The sequence below is a fragment of the Carlito syrichta genome, unplaced genomic scaffold (genome assembly GCF_000164805.1).
Source record: "Carlito syrichta isolate Samal-C Ts95f unplaced genomic scaffold, Tarsius_syrichta-2.0.1 Scaffold314685, whole genome shotgun sequence".
NCBI lineage: Eukaryota > Metazoa > Chordata > Mammalia > Primates > Tarsiidae > Carlito > Carlito syrichta.
The window spans coordinates 655,791-665,100 of NW_007258781.1; positions in this window are offsets into that span (position 1 = coordinate 655,791).

Sequence of the window (9,310 nt, forward strand, 5' to 3'; positions counted from 1 at the left end):
CCACACCCAGCTAATTTTTTATTTTTATTGTAGAGATGAGGTCTCACCTGCCCAGGCGGGTCTCAAACCCGCGAACTCAGGCAATCCACTCACCTCAGTTTTAAAAGCATAAGTTTAACAGTTACTGGAAAAGAGCATTTCTAGTGCAAAATATTTTAGATAAAGTATAAGAATATAAATAGCAATCTCATGTTTTCCAAAATGCATAACTTTTATGTTAAACTATATATATAATATATATATTAAATATATATAAACATGCATTTTAAAAATAACATCTAGAATATTACTTAGGTATTGTCTTCTTTCATTCGTGAATACTAACTTGGAAAAACTGTTCATTTATTCATTTTTTCCTCTTTCCTATCTATAATCAGTTTTAAGTGAGGAATCTTTCTTAAAAACAATAAAGTGTCACAGAAGGGAAAAGTTATAAAATACTTTGGGGGTTAAAATCTGTATCCTGATCAGTAAATTTTATGACCCAAAGTGAGTCCCCTGTGGTATCATTTATTATAGCTAAAATGATTGGAACTGGGGGCCCATGACACTATTGCCTGTTTCTGTAGATTTATTGAAAATTAGCAATTCCATTTATAACTGTGAGATTTCAGGGATTACACTGTTATAGACTAGAATATTGATAGATTTATGAGTCTAGTGAATCTCGTTATACCGACTAATACGGCAACAGAGAAAATTTAGAGGTTTGTACTCTAAAGGAGTTAACCTTTGGATAAAGAAACATTTTTCAAGTAGAATGTGAGAAATTATTGAATCCATAAATTGTTACTGCTGCAAAGTAGGAAGAGTGAGAGAAAGAACCAACAGCACAAGTTTAACTCTTATGCGAGAAAGAATGACATGCAAGATTATCCAAAACGATTTGTCTAATCACTTGTTTTACTAATAAAATTGCTCATAGGCTCTTTATTACTCAAGTGTAGTAGCTCTTGACTCTAGGTTTGTTTTGGGGCTGCCTTGCTTCAAATAGTATGAGCTGACTTGTGGGGATTTCCACAACATCTTGAATTATGGATTATACATCACATATTCCTCCTATCTCCTAATACTGCCCCGGCACAAAGCAGGCATACAATAAATATTTATTGTGTGTTGTTGTTATAACCAAATACATACATATTGACTGCCTCAAATAATTGTTTGGAGATGATCTGTCTTCCATGCAACTTAGCAGTATTTTCTATGTTAGAAAGTGGCCAGATGGTCTATATCTTTCTAATTTTACTAGTCATGGAGTTTTATTAAGTTCTAGTCTAATAACACACACTAATAAAATTTTCTTACTACTTTGCTCCTTATTTTATTATTATTTCTTGCAAAAAAATACAGGTATATGTATCTTGTAGCAGAGCTGATATTTTAACGTGTCCACACAGCAAGGGTGTATTGGTTGTTGGCAGCCATCATTTGTTCTGATGAGTCTGAATCCCAGCAGAATTTATGGTTGAGAACTTTAAATACTCATTCCTGTTTTAATGTGTATTTCAGAAATACCAAAGTAATACGACCAGGAACGGTGGCTGAAGCCTGTAATCCCAACACTTTGGGAGGCCAAGGTGAGAAAATTACCTGAACCCATGGGTTTGAGACCAACCTGGGCAACCTGTGAGACCTCGTCTCCACAATAAAGCAAAAATTAACCAGGCATGGTGGTGTATGCCTATAGTTCCAGCTACTTGGAAGGTTGAGGCAGAAGTATCGCCTGAGCCCAGCAGGTCAAGGCTGTGGTGGCCATGAGCAGCATGCCACTGCACTCCAGCCTGAGTGATAGAGTGAGACTCTGACTCAAAAAGAAAAGAAAAAGAAAAAAAGAAATATAAAGCATAATCCTTATTTTCAAAAACATTAAATTGTTTTGAAATGAAAACACATTTGCATACACACACACACACACGAAATGGACTTGAAACAAATAGAAATAATTCAGTGCATCACGCAGAGGTGAGACAGATAGTCTGAAAGTGATGGATTTGATTTAGGTCTTAAAAGATAAAGAGGTTTCTTTAAATAAAATTGAGTGTAGGGAACGGTTAGTGGGGACTCCTAGCTTAATGTATAGAGATCATAATGAACAAATGTTATTCTTTTTTCTTTTGGTTTTGTGAATGAAAAAAAATGGGGGACATTAATATGGGATAATCAAAGTCAAAAGGCCATTACAATTGTTAATAATATTAATCTAGTTGTTAACCTGGCAGCTGAAATAACTAGAAAAATTTAGATAAAGCTTTTTAACCATTTCTGACCATTGTCATAAAACAATTATGCAAATGTAGAATTTGAACAAGATACACCTAATTATATTATCCTACCACATAGCTTTCTTCATTTCTGTAAATATCTTATGTAAGACGTTAAACCGGAATATACAGACAGTTTATTTAGCATTTCCATGCTGAACAAAATTCTTTTTTAGATTGATATGGAGAGCTGACAAATGACAGCATGTAGGAAAAAGAAGAAACGAACATTCTAGTTCCATAAATACTTATCTGAAGTAAAGTCCACATAATTTCTTTTTTTTTCATTAAAATTCATAACATGAATGCCAATTTTTGTTTTCTTAGCAACAGATGAAAATTGTTTTTTAAGGTCTTTACATGCCAGCATATAGCCTTTTCTTTGGTCTAATACTAAGTGACAGCAGCCCCAGATTGAGCAATTTTAAACCAGGTCTTCTATTTAAGATAGACATGTCAAAAATTTGTGACAAATGAAATAGATATTTAATGACATCTAATGTGTAGTGATACAGCGTAATATAGGTGGTTTGGCTTACAAATATTATGTCACCAGAGCAGAGCAGCTGAAAACTTAGCATAAGTCCATAAGCTATTCAGCTACAGAAAGATTTCATAACAGAAAGATCAAGAAAATAATACATTTACTTGAGAATGTGAAAATTACCTTGTAACATACTTTGCTATTTGCATTCCATCTTGGAATATGCCAAGGTGTTTGGAGCTAAGTTTTTTTTATTCCTTATGCTTATTGAAGGTTCTTATGTTTCAAGATAATAAATACTTATTTCTGAGTAAGCATACTTCTGATTTTAAAAGAGCATACATAATTGCTAGAAACTAACAATAAAATTTAGCATTATATGTATGATCCTATTATAAAATATGCTTCACATTATGTAGTTAATAAGAGTTTTATTATTTATAATCAAAAGTAGGTAAAATATTATATATATTTGGAAAGGATAAAAATTATTAATGAAAATCACCAATGATTATATTAACCACTAATAGCTATCATTACTAATGTCAATGTGTTTTCTTACAGTATTTTATTTAGGTATATATAGCTTATTTTTTTCTGAAATACAGAATTTTAAAATATCTTTTAGATGCTTTACATGGGTTTATAACAATCTCTATATCCATAATCAAATAACAGTCTTATTCTATACAGACATAATTCTTCTAGAGGGAGTGAATACAAAATGAAACAATAAGAGAAGAAGGGAACATTTGCCCAGCAGGTCAGATCAACTACAAATATGCTAATGAAAAAAAGCACAGAGTATCTCTGGAAAAGAGGAATAGACAGCTAGAGAGTTAAATATAGAAAAATATATTTGTAGCTTTGACCAAATAGGGATTGAATAATAAGTAATTCAGTAGAGAAAAATGGTTAGGTCAGAAAAGTTTCCAGATTATGTGTATTGAGAAGAAAATTATCTCATCCAACTGTGGTTTTTTTTAAAAAAAAGTCCTGGCTATGATTAGATTAACCCTGCTTGGGATCAAGGAAGAATTCCTTTTTTTTTTTTTTTTTTTGAGTTGGAGTCTCATTCTTTCGCCCAGGCTGGAGGGCAGTGGCCGCTCCCGGCCACCGCAGCCTCGACCCGGGCTCTGGCGATCCTTCCACCTCAGCCTTCCGAGTAGCCGGAATTACAGGCGCGCGCTACCACGCCCGGCTAATTTTTTGATTTATTGTAGAGATGAGGTCTCACCAAATTGCCCAGGCAGGTCTCAAACCTGCAGGCTCAGGCAATCCACTCACTTCAGCCCCCCAAAGGCGCAGGATTACAGGCTGAGACACTGAGCCCGGCTAAGAATTCTTTTGTTAAGTGAGGAATAAAAGAAAGGAATAAAGAAGAGAAGGTGACATTGGAACCACAAGATAGCAGTACATATTACAGTATTTAACCCTGTATATAACTTCTCCTCTCCAACAACAACCTACCCTGGCCTCTACTCCAGTCCACCTGTCTTCAGCATACATTACTATAAAACACAAGCATTTGCTGTGAGTTAGTTTCTTTGGAAACCAATAAAAGCACTGAAATTTGAGTTCAGGAGAGTCAAAGCAGAAAAAAAATACTGTTGAAAATGAGTATAAGGAAGGTGTAGAGTCTCACAGATTACAAACTACTAGAAAGTTTCTGAACTGTCACAGGACCATGGACATAATAAGATTTAGGTAAAGTTCAGTTGAATCTTTGAGGGACAGGATGACCTAGATGACTATAGCATATGTGTTTATATTGATTCACACCCTATGTTATTCATAGAACATACCTTCCATGCATTAACAGTTTTTGCAAACATTTTAATTGTCTGGACAATATCATTGTATTAATGTATTACAGCTTTTATATCTAACCTCTGCTTTTTTTCATTTTTTGCTACTCTAAATAAAACTATCAAGAGTACTTGTAAATAAATTAGGCAAGTAAGACCTATTACCTCTTTAGGTAGAAAAATTAAATGTTTGCAAGTTATGATACACATTGCCAAGTCTCTTTATAAGTATTTGTATTAATTTTCACTGTCATCATCAGAGTATATCAATTTATATGCTTTATTATAGCATTACCAGCACGGAATATTACATTTTAATGGTCTTTTACTCTTTTAACATCTAAAATAGTGTGCATAGGAATATCTTTTTTTTTTTCATTTCAAACATATTTTTTATTTTAAAACTGTGGGGTACAGTTAAGGGTTAGGTTTAAAAATATGTATCGTTCAGGCACCCTTGTTGATAAGGGGTGTTTCCCCATCCCCAGACAGATATTGACTATTGTTAGTCCCACCTCCCTTCCCCTCCCTACCCCCCCATAGTTTCCCACACTGTCAGTCCTTTTCTTATAGTATTATGATAGATGTTCAAGGTTCATTATATGAGTGAGAATATGTGATACTCACATCTTTGTTTCTGTGAGAGGTCACTCAGTATTATAGACTCTAGTTCCATCCAGGTTGCTACAAAATTCATGATTTTGTTCTTTTTTATGGCTGCATAGTATTCCATTGTGTATATGTATCACATTTTTTTAATCCAGTCCACTCTTGATGGACAGCATGGTTGTTTCCAGGTCCTTGCTATTGTGAACAATGCTATGATAAACGTACGTGTGCAGGTATCTTTTTTATAGAGTGATTTGAGTTCTTCAGGGTATATTCCCAGTAGGCGGATTGCGGGGTCATATGAGAGGTCGATATTTAGAGCTTTTAGGAATCACCACACTGCCTTCCACATAGGTTGCACTAGTTTACTCTCCCACCAACAGTGTATAAGTGTTCCCTTTTCATCACATCCTCTCCAGCGTCTGTTATTTTTTGAGTTATTGATAATGGCCATTCTGACTGGAGTTAGGTGGTATCTCAGTGTAGTTTCGATTTGCACCTCCTTGATGATTAGTGAGATTAAACATTTCTTTATGTGTCTGTTGGCCGCTCGGATGACTTCCTTTGAGAAGTGTCTGTTCATATCTTTTGCCCACTTTGTAATGGGGTTGTTTGTTTTTTTCTTTTCAGCATGTTTGTGTTCCTTGTGGATCTAAGATGTTAGGCCTTTGTGAGACCTGGAGTTGGCAAATACATTTTCCCAGTCTGTGAGCTGTCTCCCTGCTCTCTTGATGGTTTCTTTGGCTTTGCAGAAGCTTGTCAGTTTAATGAGGTCCTATTTGTCTATCTTATCTCTTATGGCTCCTGCGTTTCAGGTATTGCTCAGGAATTGGATGCCAATTCCAATTTCCATAAGGGTGTGTCCTGCATTTTCTAAGGTACTTATGGTTTGAGGTTTTACATTTAGGTCTCTGATACATTAAGAGTTAATTTTTGTGTATAGGGATAGATAGGGATCTCATTGGAGTCTTCTACATGTGGTCAGCCAGTTTTCCCAGCACCATTTACTGAATAGGTTCTCCTCTCCCCAGTGGTAGGTGGTGGAGGCTTTGTTGAAGATAAGTAGGTTGACAAATTGAAGTTTAGCTTCTGAAATCTCAATTCTATTCCATTGGTCTATGCCTGTTCCTGTACCAATACCAAGCTCTTTTGATTATTGTAGCTTTATAGTAAAGTTTGATATCTGGTAAGGTGATACTTCCTGCTTTGTTTGTTGTTGTTGTTGTTGTTGTTGTTGAGGATTGTTCTGGCTATTCTTGGTCATGTGTGTTCCCATATGAATTCCTGTATAGTTTATTCTAAGTCTGAGAAGAATGTTGCTGCTAATTTGATGAGTACTGTGTTAAATCAGTAGATTGCCTTAGGTAGGATGGACATCTTCACAATGTTGATTCTTCCAATCCATGAGCATGGAATATTTTTCCACTTGTTTGTGTCATCTTTGATTTCTTTGAGCAGTGTTTTGTAGTTTTCATTGTAAAGGTCTATCACGTTTCTGGTTAGGAAGATGCCAAGGTATTTATTTTATTTTATTTTATTTTCTGGCTGTTGTGAATGGGATTATCCTTTTTATTTGGGTTTCTGTTTGCTTATTATTGGTGTAAAGAAATGCAATTGTCTTTTGCACATTTATTTTATACCCAGAGACTTTGTCAAAGTCTTTTATCAGTGTAAGGAGATTTTTGAAAGATTCTCTTGGGTTTTCAAGGTACACAATCATGTCATCTGTGAAGAGAGATAACTTCACTTCCCCTTTTCCTATTTGGATAACCCTGATTGCCTTCTCTTCTCTGATTGCTCTAGCCAGGACTTCCAATACTACATTGAACAGGAGGGGTGAGAGTCGGCATCCTTGTCTTGTTCAAGTTTCATGAGAAATCGTTCCAATTTTTGTCCATTTAGGAGTATGCTGGCTATGGGTTTCTTGTAGATGGCTTTTACTATTTTGAGGTATGTTCCACGTATGCCTAGATGTTCGAGGGTTTTTATCAAGAAGGGGTGCTGGAGTTTATCAAAAGCTTTTTCTGCATCTAGTGATACAATCATGTGGTTTTTGTTTTGATATCTGTTGATGTTTTTAATTACAATTATGGTTTTACAAATGTTGAACCAGCCTTGCATCCCAGGGATGAAACCTACTTGGTCATGATGGATGATTTTGAGATGTGTTGTTGAATCCGGTTTGCTAGGATCTTGTTGAGAATTTTAGAATCTATATTCATCAAAGACATTGACCTGTAGTTCTCTTTCTTTGTTGGGTCTTTACCTGGCTTGGGTATCAATGTGATATTAGTTTCATAAAATGATTTGAGGAAAGTTCCATCTTTCTCAATCACCTGGAATATCTTCAGTAGGATTGGTATCAGCTCCTTAAATGTCTTCTAGAATTCTGCTGGAAAGTCATCTGGTCCAGGGCTTTTTTTTTCTTTTTTCTTTTTTTTTTTTTTGTAGGTTGTTTTCTTATTACATAGTCAATTTCCTTGATTGTTATTGGTCTATTTACTGTCTCAATTTCTTCTTGTTTCAACCTTGGCAGGTTATGTGATGTCAGAAAGTCCTCCATTTCCTTGAGGTTTTCGAGTTTGTTTCCATACAAGTGTACATAGCAGTCTCAAATGATCTTTTGTATTTCTTCAGGGTGAGATGTGACTTCATCTTTTGTGTTTCTGATTGTGTTTATTTGGGTTTTTTCTCTCTTTTTCTTGGTCAATCTAGTTAGGGGATCATCGATCTTGTTTATCCTTTTGAAGAACGAGCTTTTTGTTTCATGGATTTTTTGTATTATCATTCTGTCTTCTATTTCCTGGATTTGTGCTTTTATTTTGGTGATCTGAATTCTTCTACTGAAGTTAGAGTTTTGGTGGTCTTGCTTTTCCAGCTTCCTTAGGTGACTTGTTAGGCTGTTAATTTGTGATCCTTCCATTTTCTTCATGTGCACTTGTAGAGATATGAATTCTCCTCTTTCTACAGCTTTCATGGCATCTCAGAGATTTTGGTAAGATGTTTCTTCATTTTCATTTGTTTCCAGATATCTTTTAATCTCTGTTTTGATTGCACCATTGACCCAAGAGTTGTTTAGCATCATGCTGTTTAGTGCCCATGTCTTTGTGGGTTTTGGGGGAACATTGTTTGTGTTGATGTTTATTTTTATTCCACTGAGGTCCAAGAAGGTGCATGGTAAAATTGAGATCTTTTTAAGTTTGCTTATGCTTGATTTATGGCCAAGTATGTGGTCAATCTTAGAGTACGTTCCATGTGGTGATGAGTTGAATGTATATTCTATGGTCGTTGGATGGAGTGTTCTGTAGGTATCAATTAAGTCCATTTAGTCAAGAGTCACTTTGAGGTTCAGGATCTCATTCCTGATTTTTTGTCCTAATGATCTGTCTAGGATTGTGAGTGGGGTATTGACATCCCCAACTATGGTAGTGTCAGAGTTTATATCTTTTTTGAGTTTACGTAGAACCTGCTTTATGAAAATTGATCCTCCTATGTTGGGTGCATATATGTTTAAGATGGATATTTCTTGTTGGTGGATTGAACTTTTTATCATTATGTAGTGGCCTTCTGTATCTTTTTTAATTTTTGATGGCTTAAAGGGTAATGTCTGAAATTAAGATCACAACTCCTCCTTTCTGTTGTGTTCTGTTCACCTGAAAGTTTGTTTCCCATCCTCTTACTTTGAGTCTGTGAGTGTCCTTTCTAGTGAGATGAGTGTCTTGAAGGCAATAAATTGTTGCCTGGTGATATTTTATCCATTTTGAGATTCTATGTCTTTTCAGTGACGCATTTAGTCCACTCACATTTAGGTTAATTATTGAAATGCGAGAGTTGATCCCTGTCATAAGGTTCTTACAGAGTTTTTGTTCCTGTTTGTTTGTTTTCTTTCTTTTGGTTTTGGAGTTGGTTCATGTGTGTTGTTAATCTTTTGCCTGTGCTCTTGTGAAGAATGTTGTTGTTCTTTTTTCCTTTTCTTCTGTGTTCAGTACTTTCTTAAGTGTTTCTTGAAGGGGTGGTATGGTGGCAGTGTAGGTTCTTAGGGATTGGATATCTGGAAAAGATTTCAATTCTTCCTCACTGATGAAGTTTAGCTTGGCTATAGGTTATTCTTGGTTGAAATTGTTTATCTTTTAGAACTTAGAAGA